Source organism: Anomaloglossus baeobatrachus, chromosome 2 (assembly GCF_048569485.1).
Source record: "Anomaloglossus baeobatrachus isolate aAnoBae1 chromosome 2, aAnoBae1.hap1, whole genome shotgun sequence".
NCBI lineage: Eukaryota > Metazoa > Chordata > Amphibia > Anura > Aromobatidae > Anomaloglossus > Anomaloglossus baeobatrachus.
Window position 1 is genome coordinate 278,992,859 of NC_134354.1, and position 12,717 is coordinate 279,005,575.

The 12,717-nt window shown below is 46.7% G+C and overlaps 1 long non-coding RNA gene across 1 annotated transcript in view; it reads left to right on the forward strand.

The window, feature by feature from the left end:
• Positions 1 to 12,465, forward strand: part of LOC142289851 (uncharacterized) — a 136,422-nt gene extending 123,957 nt beyond the window's left edge. Inside the window, exon 5 of the long non-coding RNA XR_012750174.1 lies at positions 12,396 to 12,465. This is a non-coding gene — a long non-coding RNA (uncharacterized LOC142289851). The remainder of the gene's footprint in view (positions 1 to 12,395) is intronic.
• The last annotated feature ends 252 nt before the right edge of the window (positions 12,466 to 12,717 follow it).

Here is a 12,717-nt window from a genome sequence, read left to right on the forward strand (position 1 = left end):
GTGACGGGAGCATGGGACCCGGAAGTTGCCGCTGCACTGTATGAAACCGGCGAAAAGCCTCCCGATCCGCCGCCGCCCTCCATCTGCCACAGTGCTACCGCTCCCCCCGATCTGCTGCCCGACCCCTCCCCCTCGTGATCGGTGCCCGCCCCCCCCTCCTCCATTATGTGCTGCCCGGCCCCTCCCCCTCGTAATCGGTGCCCGCCCCCGCTCCTCCGTTATGTGCTGCTCGCCCCCTCCTCTCCGTGATGTGCTGCACGCTCCCCCCACCTCTCACCCCTGTGATCGCCTACCCGCCCCCTCCCCTGTCACCTCCGTGATCTGTGCTCCCTCCCCTGTCACCCCCGTGATCTGTGCTCCCTCCCCTGTCACCCCCGTGATGTGTGCTCCCTCCTCTGTCACCCCCGTGATGTGTGCTCCCTCCCCTGTCACCCCCGTGATGTGTGCTCCCTCCCCTGTCACGCCCGTGATGTGTGCTCCCTCCCCTGTCACCCCCGTGATGTGTGCTCCCTCCCCTGTCATCCCCGTGATGTGTGCTTCCCCTCCCCTGTCACCCCCGTGATCTGTGCTCTCTCCCCTGTCACCCCCGTGATCTGTGCTCTCTCCCCTGTCACCCCCGTGATGTGTGCTCCCTCCCCTGTCACCCCAGTGATGTGTGCTCCCTCCCCTGTCACCCCCGTGATGTGTGCTCCCTCCCCTGTCACCCCCGTGATGTGTGCTCCCTCCCCTGTCACCCCCGTGATGTGTGCTCCCTCCCCTGTCACCCCCCGTGATGTGTGCTCCCTCCCCTGTCACCCCCGTGATGTGTGCTCCCTCCCCTGTCACCCCCGTGATGTGTGCTCCCTCCCCTGTCACCCCCGTGATCTGTGCTCCCTCACCTGTCACCCCCGTGATCTGTGCTCCCTCACCTGTCACCCCCGTGATCTGTGCTCCCTCACCTGTCACCCCCGTGATCTGTGCTCCCTCACCTGTCACCCCCGTGATCTGCTGTCCACTCTCCCTCCACCTCCTACCCCCGCGATCTGTGCTCTGCTCACCTGTCTCCCCCGTGATCTGCGCTGCGCTCCCTCTCCCACCTCTCACCCTCCCCGATCTGCTGCCTCCTTCATCTCCTGTGATCCTGCTGCCTAGATCCATCCTGTAGGGTAACTATCCCCAATCTCACCTCCCACTCCCCTTCCCTCCCATCCCCCCTTCGCCCCATCCTCTGCCGCTCCTGCATCCACTGCGCCTTCTCCCATCTGCCCCACCCTATCCCAGCCGCCGCCGTCTCACATTCACAGATGCTCCCTTTATATGCCGCTGCCGCCCCATCTGCCGCCCCCCCCCTCCCATCTGCCGCAGTTCTGATCCATCCTGTAAGTATTTTTCGTGACTCTTTTCTAACTATCTCCAATCGCATCTCCCACTCCCTCTCCCCCCCTCCTCCCCCACCTGCTTGCCGCCAAGTGCTGATCAGCTACGTGATTGGCTGATCAGGTACGTAATTGTTGCTCTAGTTTTTGCTATTTTTGTGCACCCCAAATAAAAAAAAACAAACAAAACAAAACTTGAACAATTATGTACCTGATCAGGAATCGTCCTGCAGTCATACTCGACTTTGGACAGGACTTCTTTTTTCCATCCCACCTAGTCCCCCCCCTTTTTTTGCAGAACATTTGTGCATGCGCCCTATTTTTTTTCTCTATGCCATGGGGGTCTAGTTTCCAAAATGGGGGCACATGTGGGGGTGCTCCACTGTTTCGGCACCTCGGGGGGGTCTCCAAACACAACATGGAATACGCTAATTATCCCAGACAATTTTGCGTTTGAAATGTCAAATGATGCTCCTAGTATTCTGAGCCCTGCTGTGCGCCCAAACATTTGATCTCCACCACATATGAGGTGTCTGTGTACTCAGGAGAAATTGCACAATACATTTTATGGTGCAATTTTTCCTGATACTCTTGTGAAAAAAAAAGCTACCTGGTTGAATTAACAATTTTGTGGAAAAAATTTATTTTTTATTTTCACGGCTCAACTCTATTAACTTTTGTGAAGCCCCCAGAGGTTCAAAGTGCTCAATAAACATCTAGATAAATTCCATGAGGGGTCTATTTTCCAAAATGGGGTTACATGTGGGGGAGCTCCACTGTTTTGGCACCTCAGGGGCATTCCAATCGCAACATGGTGCGGTTAACGATTCCAGCTAATTTTCTGTTCAAAATGTCAAATGACGCTCCTTCCCTTCCGAGTCCTGCCGTGCGCCCAAACAGTGGTTTTTCGCCACATATGAGGTATCTACGTGCTCAGAAGAAATTGCCCAAGAAATTTTGGGGGTTCATTTAATCCTGTTACCCTTGTGAATATGCAAAATTTGAGGCTAAATTAACATTTTTGTTGCAAAAAGTAAAATGTTCATTTTTTCCTTCCACATTGCTTTAGTTACTGTGAAGCACCTGAAGGGTTAATAACCTTCTTGAATTGGTTTTGAGTAGCCTGAGGGGTACAGTTTTTGGAATGGTGTCACTTTTGGGTGTTTTGTGTCATGTAGATCTTTCAAAATCGCTTCAAATGTGATCTGGTCCCTAAAAATAGTGGCTTTGTAAATTTTGTTGTAAAAATGAGAAATTGCTCATAAACTTTGAAAATTGTTCTGATGTAAAGTAGACATGTGGGAAATGTTATTTATTAATTATTTTGTGTCATATGTCTCGTTAGTTTTAGAGCATAAAAATTAAAAGTTTGAAAATTACAAAATTTTCGCGAAATTTCCGTTTTTTTCACAAAGAAACGCAAAAAAAATATCGGCCTAAATTTACCACTAACATGAAGCCCAATATGACACGAGAAAACAATCTCAGAATCACCGGGATCCGTTGAAGCGTTCCAGAGTTATAACCTCATAAAGTGACACTGGTCAAAATTGCAAAAAATGCCTTGGTCTTTAGGGTCAAAATAGGCTTGGGGCTGAAGGGGTTAGGTTCAGCAGTCTGATCTCTCATTCATTTCTCCTTATCAGAGCTGCACAGCTCAGAACAGGCAAAATACTCGCCTTCTGTTACAGCTGCTGCTCTGCCGGCTGTAACAGAAAGTGAGTTATGATAGCGACAAGAGTTACCACATGATCCTGTGCTACCATGGCAACCATAGGCTCCCCATTATCACGTCACGGGGCCCCCGATGGCGGCGGGTAAGTGCGTATTTCCCACTGCGGCCATTTAAATCATGTCACATTTTGACAGCGCTATTTAAGGGGTTAACAGGTCCGGGTGGATCGCAGATCCACCCGCACCTGTAAGCCACACGTCTGCTCTACAAATCCTCAGACATGTGCTGGGATCACTACCGGCTCACCCCTTCATGATTTAGGACGTACCGGTACATCCTCGGTCGTGAAGGGGTTAAGTAAAATATAATGGTTATATACTTCTTGGAACTTAAAGCAAATTAAGAAATAAAGTCTCACTGACAACCCATGCAACTTAGGGATGACCACTTACGATGATTCAATAAATAATCAGAATTATGTAAATTGTACAAATAGTCACAGCAGCGGCTCTGCCTCTGTGCACAGCTGCAGAACATGCTGATGCTATACAAGCAATGGGAAATATATCTAGCTGCTGTGTGTAAGGGTATGTGCGCACGTTGCTTTTTACCTGCTTTTTTGCTGCTTTTTCTTCTGCGCTGTTTAATGCCAAAATGGATGTGTTCTTCTATTCAAGCAAAGTCTATGGGAATTTGGGTTTCTTGTTCACACTATGTTGTTCAAAATGCTGCCTTTTTGTGGCAGACCTTTGGTCAAAAACTCAGCTTTTCAAAGAAGCAACATGTCAATTGTTTTTGCCATTTGGGTTTTGCACTGGGCTTTTTGCTCTTGCAACATCCGGTTGTAAACAGTGTATGGAGATGGGACAACACCGCTCCAATTACTAGTGGTGTAGTGGCTTTTCCATACTATTTCTTTCCTATGTACTGCAGCTTGGCTCTTATAAATGACATTTGCTACTCTGGCTCTGTATACTGTTTACATCCGCCTGCTACCAGCACTACAAACTGTTAGTCTGTGAGGGTGTCTGTCCCCACGTATCCTAAAGATAGGTTGTCATTGTCAATATATCAGTGGTGGATTATCCCTTTTTAAACTAACTCCAGATTGTAATTTATTTTTCTCTTGTCAGTAGTCCTATCTGAAAATTTGTGGATATTTTCTGATCAGGTCCACTGCGATCACAGTTACTTATGATGATTAAACAGCTCCTTTGAGAAAGTTATGACAGCTCAATCTCAATAACTGTATATTTATACTCTTTTATCCTACTTAAGGGATTATAGAAAGGATACTAATAATTCTATATCACAGCATGAAGAAATGGCACAGTCCATGTAATTTGTGATGTCCAAAAATCATCAGTCATTAATTTTTAAAACTATCTTGTGTATTGTGCTGGTTAAGATGTCAGTATCCAAAATTCATAGCGTACTATTCAATTTATAGCTTTGTTTAGTAAAGATAAAGTGTTGAATATATTAGGTTTTCAGTAGTTTTTATGAAAGTCGTTATCCACTACTTAAACAATCGTCCCGAAATGAAACTGTTCCATGTCAATTAAAAATTGTATATACTGATCTGGACCGTTACTGTCACTGTAGTGTTGGAGTCTTGTCTATGGGTGTTGTTACCAGGGCTGTGGAGTTGGAGTCGGTATAAAATGGACCGACTCCTATAAAATATATAATAAATTGGGTACAGCGTTCCAATGCAGAATGTGCTTAATATTGTTTCACAAGAGTTTGGGAAAATTATAAAATGTCCTATAAATTTCTGTTCTATTCCTGATGAAAGAATCTCTCTTTTTTGGTTGAGATGAATCTGTGCTGCACTTTAGCTACATTATATAAGTAGTGATGTTACCATTTTACTACAGTAAATTTATCACAAACATGAGTCATGTATACACTATAAAGACACATCTGCATGTTTTTCTAACTATCTGACATGAAATCAGAATGAACCTTTCCCGTTTTAGGTCAATTAGGAACCAAAATTATTTCTATTTGCCAAATGCCAGAATGAGAGGGCATGTTTTAAGACATTTTTATTACTTTCTGCAAAGTCAAAAGTTTACATACACTAATAGTACTATACCTTTAAACAATATGGAACAGCCCATATGATGATGTCATGTCTTTGGAAGCTTCAGAGTTAGAGACATACATGTGGATGTATTTTACTGCACACCTGAAACACACTGCTTCCTTGTGTAGTATCATGGGAAAGTCAAAAGAAATCAGCCAAGATCTCATGAAGAGAATTGTGGACTTGCACAAGTCTGGTTCATCCTTGGGTGCCATGTTCATCTAGAAAAAATTATACCATTAAACAAGATGGGAATGTCCAGCCATTATACGAAGGAGACCAGAGATGAACATGCTTTGCTCAGACATGTGCCTATTAACCCAAGAACAAAAGTAAATTACCTTGTGGAGATGCTGGCGGAAGCTGGTAAGCTTTTGTCATTATCCACAGTGAAACGAGTACTATATCAACATGGGCTTAAAGGACACTCTGCCAGGAAGAAGCCATTACTCCAAAAGAAACATAAAAAAGACAGATTAATGTGTGGACAGGAACAAAAACCTTAATTTTCGGAGACATGTCCTGTGGTCTGATGAAACTAAAATTGAACTATTTGGCCATAATGACCATCGTTATGTTTGGAGGAAAAAGGGAGAAGCTTTTAAGTCTAAGAACCGCATCCCAACTGTGAAATAGGGGTGGCAGCATCATGCTGTGGAGTTGTATTGCTGCAGGAGGGACTGCACTTCACAAAATAGATGGCATCATGAGGAAAGAAGATTATGTGGCAATACTAAAGCAATATCTCAAGACATCAGCTGGGAACTTAAATCTTGGGCGGAAATGGGTCTTCCAAATGGACAATGACCCAAAGCATACTGCCAAACTGGTTACAAAGTGGCTTGTGGATACAGTCCGTGTTTTGGAGAGGCCGTCACAAAGCCCTGATTACTGATGTGTGGAAGGCGCTATGGAATTAATAGCGCTATATAAGTGAATAATTATTATATAATATTATTTCAACTCTATTGAAAATTTATGGGCAAAGCTGAAAAGGTCGGTGCGAGCAAGGCGACATACAAACATGGCTCAGTTACACCACTTCTTTCAGGAGGAATGGGCCCAAGTTCCTACCAACTATTGTGAGAAGGTTGTGGAAGGATGTCCAAAGTGTTTGACCCAAGTCTTAAGCGGGCTTTACACGCTACGATATCGTTAATGAATTATCGTCAGGGTCACGGTGTTTGTGACGCACATCCGGTGTCATTAACGATATTGCAGTGTGTGACACTTATGAGCGACCTTAAACGATCGCAAAAGTGGTCAAAATCGTTTGCCGCGGAGAAGTCGTCCTGAAACAAAAAATCGTTTTCTGCTTATTAGCGATGTTGTTCCTCATTCCTGCGGCACCACACATCGCTGTGTGTTACACCGCAGGAGAGACGAACATCTCCTTACCTGCGTCCACCGGCAATGCGGAAGAAAGGAGGTTACGTCCCGCTCATCTCCGCCCCTCCGCTTCTATTGGACGCCTGCCGTGTGACGTCGCTATGACGCCGCACGAACCGCTTCCATAGAAAGGTTCGCCGGCCAGAGCGATGTCGCAGGGCAGGTAAGTGCGTATGACGGGGTTAAGCGAGGTTGTGCGGCACGGGCAGCGATTTGCCCTGTCGTACAACCGACGGGGGCGGGTACGATCGCTTGCTATCTCGCGTGTAAAGCCCGCTTTACAGATTAAGGGCAATGGTACCAAATACTAATGAAATGTAAGTAATACAAATGCCTTAAAACATATTCTCTCACGCGCTCTCTCTGGGGTGCGCTCGCTCATTTTGGTTCCTAATTGACAAAACTGGAAAGGTTTATACTGATTTCATGTCAGATATTGAGAAAAACCTGAATATGTGTCTTTATAGAGAGCGAAGGGAAACTAAGAGTTTCCCCTGTATGAGGGAGATGGAGTTGGAGGTTTGGCCTACCGACTCCGCAGCCATGGTTGTTACATGTGTAACAGTGCATGATTGGCGTCAGCTTTCTGGTTATATAACAATGTAACGCATGCACCCACAAACACAGCGCCAACATGTCTAGGACAGTCATGGCGAACCTTTTACAGGCCGAGTGCGCAAACTGTAGCCCTAAACCCAATTTTTTTTCCGAAGTGCCAACCAATCCTATTATGTAAATAATTGATTGCAACCTTACCTTTGACGTCTTCTCTTCTCAGCAGGGGGCATCACGCTTATGCATGCTTACCACACATTGAAGCTGAGGCCTTTCCAGACACAGCAGTTGATCTTTCTGGAAAAAATTGCAGCATATTAGACAGAGATTTTATCCTGGAATGCAATCAGATTTCACCCTGTGATCCACATCTACATTTCAAAGTCTGAACATCTTGAAATCCCATAAAGACGTACGAGTTGCTCCCCTCCCCATCATTGTGTAGTTATGTCCCCTTCCTGGGCCATTTCTTGGTAAACATGTCCCCCATCCTGATATATATTTCCTACATTCTGGTATATTTGTCCCCATTATGGCCCCATCCTGGTAAATTTACCTCATCCTGGTAAATGTCCTCCATCCTGGTAAATGTACCTTACTCTGGCATGTTCCCCCATGCTGGTAAATGTACCCCATCCTGACATATAGCCCATCCTTGTAAATGTTCCCCAATCCCGGCATGTACCCCATTCCTCGTAAATGTCCTCCATCCTGGTAAATGTTCCCAATCCTGGTTAATTTACCCCCATCCAGGTAAATGTACCCCTTCCTAGCATGTACCCCTTCCTGGTAAATGTTCCCCTTCCTGGTAAATGTTCCCCTTCCTGGTAAATGTACCCTATCGTGGCATGTTTCCTCCATCCTGGCATACATGTTTCCTCCATCTTGGCATGTATGTTTTGCCCATCCTGGCATGTATGTTTTCTCCATCCTGCCATGCATGTTTCCTCCATCCTGGCATGCATGTTTCCCCATCCTGGCATGCATGTTTTCCCCATCCTGGCATGTATGTTTTCCCCATCCTGGCATGCATGTTTTCCCCATACTGGCATGCATGTTTTCCCCATCCTGGCATGCATGTTTTCCCCATTTTGGCATGCATGTTTCCTCCATCCTGGCATGTATGTTTCCTCTATACTGGCATGCATGTTTCCTCCATCCTGGGATGTATGTTTCCTCCATCCTGGCATGCATGTTTCCTCCATCCTGGCATGCATGTTTCCCCATCCTGGCATGCATGTTTCCTCCATTCTGGCATGCATGTTTCCTCCATCCTGCCATGCATGTTTCCTCCATTTTGGCATGTATGTTTTGCCCATCCTGGCATGCATGTTTCCTCCTTCCTGGCATGCATGTTTCCCCATCCTGGCATGCATGTTTTCCCCATCCTGGCATGTAAGTTTTCCCCATCCTGGCATGCATGTTTTCCCCATACTGGCATTTATGTTTTCCCCATCCTGGCATGCATGTTTTCCCCATCCTGGCATGCATGTTTCCTCCATCCTGGCATGCATGTTTCCTCCATCCTGGCATGCATGTTTCTTCCATCCTGGCATGCATGTTTCCCCATCCTGGCATGCATGTTTCCTCCATCCTGGCATGCATGTTTCCTCCATCTTGCCATGCATGTTTCCTCCATATTGGCATGTATGTTTTCCCCATCCTGGCATGTATGTTTCCTCTATCCTGGCATGCATGTTTCCTCCATCCTGGGATGTATGTTTCCTCCATCCTGGGATGTATGTTTCCTCCATCCTGGCATGCATGTTTCCTCCATCCTGGCATGCATGTTTCCTCCATCCTGGCATGCATGTTTCCCCATCCTGGCATGCATGTTTCCTCCATCCTGGCATGCATGTTTCCTCCATCCTGCCATGCATGTGTCCTCCATATTGGCATGTATGTTTCCTCCATCCTGGCATGCATGTTTCCTCCATCCTGGCATGCATGTTTCCTCCATCCTGGCATGCATGTTTCCCCATCCTGGCATGCATGTTTCCTCCATCCTGGCATGCATGTTTCCTCCATCTTGCCATGCATGTTTCCTCCATATTGGCATGTATGTTTTCCCCATCCTGGCATGCATGTTTCCTCTATCCTGGCATGCATGTTTCCGCCATCCTGGGATGTATGTTTCCTCCATCCTGGCATGCATGTTTCCTCCATCCTGGCATGCATGTTTCCTCCATCCTGGCATGCATGTTTCCTCCATCCTGGCATGCATGTTTCCTCCATCCTGCCATGCATGTTTCCTCCATATTGGCATGTATGTTTTCCCCATCCTGGCATGCATGTTTCCCGATCCTGGCATGCATTGTTCCCCATCCTGGCATGCATGTCATTCCCCCCATGCTGGCATGTGTGTGTCCCCCCCCATGCTGGCATGTGTGTTCCCCCCCCATGCTGGCATGCGTGTTTCCCCCCCATGCTGGCATGTGCGTCCCCCCCCCCCCCATACTGGCATGTGTGTTTCTCCCCCACCCCATGCTGGCATGTGTGTTTCTCCCCCACCCCATGGTGGCATGTGTGTTCTCCCCCACCCATGCTGGCGCTAGCACTGCCCCCTCCCATCCCCACCTTGGCACAGCAGCACACGAGTTATAAAAAAAAAAAAGCAACACACAACTTACCTTCCTGCACACGCTCCCCCGCTGCGCGCCGCTGGGTCCTCAGTTCCCACGCGGCCAGAAGATCTCATTATGCCGGCGCCGCTCGCTGACGCTCCTCCGTCTCCTAGACAACACACCTGCAGCCTGGGGGAGGAGTGTCAGAGCCAGGAGAAATGTCTCTTCCGCTCCAACAAAGCTTTGATCTGCCGGCGTGACTGCACCAGCAGATCAAAGCGGCAGGATCAGGCGACCGCACGCGTGCCAGCAGAATGAGCTCTGCGTGCCCCTGGTGGCACGCGTGCCATAGGTTCGCCATCACTGGTCTAGGAGGTATTTGCCATTTTTATTTTACATTGGACATTGTTGCTTTTAAGAATGACTTGTCTAAGTATAGTACAACCCTTATAAAAGGGATCCATTTAACTCCCCTGATGTGATTTGTGCATTTGGTAAGTTCTTAAGTTTTTTTCTATTGGACTCATTTAGACACGAATGACCGTCAAGAGAGAAAGCGGACAGTGTTTATGGTAAATGCGAATATTGTTTTGCATGTGATGAAAGAAGGGTTTCTCAATGAATTTCAGTAACACATACACTGCTAATATTGCCATCTATTTAGGTGGCCTTAAGTAGAAAATGGGTAACTGCCATTGACTATAAGGCTCTGTGCGCACTGGGAAATGGAATTTTCTTGTGAAAATTCCGCATGCTCTCAAAGATTACCGCACCCGCGGTAAAAAACCGCGGGGAAACCGCACCCGAAAACCGCATGCGGTTTGCCGCGGTTTTACCGCGGTATTATTCGCGGTATTGCCGCGGTTGTGCCGCGTGCGGGTTGGGATGTGCTTTATTGCATTCAGTGCAATAAAGCACATTGAAGAAAAAGAAAAAAAAAAAAGTCATTTAATTCTGAGATAGTAGATAGACAGAAGAATAGATAGAGGGATAGATAGACAGAGGGATAGATAGATGACAGATCGCTGCATTTCCCACGGTCGGCAGTGAGTTCACATTACCGGCCGTGGGAAATGACCGGTAATTACCTCTGCTGTCTGCTGCTTTCATTCAGCGCTGTGTGTCAGTCGCGGCTGGATGGAAGCAGCGCAGGACGTCGGACCTGTGGATTACGCCGGAGCTTTGTTTGGGGGGGTTAATAAAATGGTGAACGAGGCTTGTTGGTTTTATTTAAAATAAAGGATTTTTCGGTGTCTGTGTTTTATTCACTTTACTTACGGGTTGATCATGTCAGCTGTCACATAGACGCTGCTATGATCAAGCCTGGAGTTAATGGTGGTGGTCCTCCATCACTATTAACCCCTTGTATTACCTTGCCACCACTGCTACACGGTGGCAAGAAGAGCCGAGGACACTCCGGTATTGCCGCATAATGCATGCGACAGTCCCGGGGCAGCTGCGGCTGATATTCTCGGCTGCGGGAGGGGGAGTGAGGCGGAGGGGGACATTAACCCTGCCCCTCTCCCTCCCCAGCCTGAGAATACCGGGCCGCCGCTGTGTGCTTACCTCGGCTGGAAGGTAAATATGCAGCGGAGCCCACGTTCTTTTTTTTCTATATTTCCGTTTTCTTTCTGTGTGTTCTATGTGTCTGTGTCTGTGTTCTATGTCTGTGGTGTGTTGTGTGTCTGTGATGTGTCTGTGTGTGTGATCTGTGTGTGTTTACTCTCTGCACTGCTTCCTCTTCCTATAATGACATCACTTCCCTGCAAAACCGCAGACAAGCGATGCACATGACCGGAGGTAAACCGCGAAATACCGCAGGGAATAACGCAGGAAAACGCAGTGAACCGCACAGAATTTGCTGCCTGCGTTATTCCCTGCGGGATTTCATGATTAACATTGAGTCAATTGAGTGAAATCCCGCAGCGATGTGCGGAAAAGAAGTGACATGCACTTGTTTTTGCTGCGGGATTCCCGCAGCAAAACATGCAGCTGTCAAATTCCGCCCAGTGCGCACAGGATTTTTTTTCTCCATAGGATTTGCTGGTGATTCACTGCAGAGATGTTATGAACATTTTCTGCAGCGAAACATGCAGCAAATCCGCGGAAAATCCGCGGCAAAATCCGGTAAGTGCGCACAGGGCCTAAAACTGGTTGGTACTGTTTAGGATTTTTGCAGTCCATTTTGTACTAAAATAGCCGAATAGGCCCTGTAGCACCCGGCTAGTAATGTGATTGAATGGTTTTTATTCAGGACCATCTAAATGTTGTTTTCCTTTTTCTATTTTATTTATTTTTTTTCTTCTAGAAGCCAAATTCTGAACGTATAGCAGTTTTCAGTAATGTTTGTGCTATTTAGGGGTTGTTTGGGGTGTTTTGTTTTGCTTAGGATAGGCCTAGACCTGAAAACTGTCATTAGAAAGCCTAGAAGATTCCATTATAACCAGCTTAATTCTTCACCCAGATCTACCTACTAATACATGGAGCTTAGCAGACAATGGAGCTATGGAGGGTACAGTAAAGATATTGGGGTCTCTCCCCTCATTCTGATTCAGCATAGTAAATACGGAGTGAGAAGCAGCAATCCATGATCAGACAGTGTAATTCTATCATCTGCGCCATACACATAGGAAAGTGCCGTGTCAGCCATGTTCAGCGATTAAATCAAGTTGCCTAAACTATTCTTCTCTTTTTGTCCAGATGATTGAATAGGTCAGGATCTCCAGTATGTGTAATACTCTAATGACTGTGCTGCTCTCTTTTAGGCTAAACCTTTCTCTGGTGAAACGTCTACGGCCTTAATGGAATATAGAAAAGAAAATCCTGATAATGATCCACTTGTGACTTTTAGGATCGCTACTTCCAATAGGTGGCGCTGTGCTAGAGTTTGTCTCCTTTACTGGAGAGACAATTTGAATATTTCCCAGAGGGGCATTGCAGCTATAAGTCCCCTTACCTGGCAGCCAGACTGGCTTGCAAAGTCTCCTTAAGGAGAATAGTGTTCCCCCGTGGAATTTTAGGGGCATTGCAGCTATAAGTCCCCTTACCTGGCAGCCAGACTGGCTTGCAAAGTCTCCTTAAGGAGAA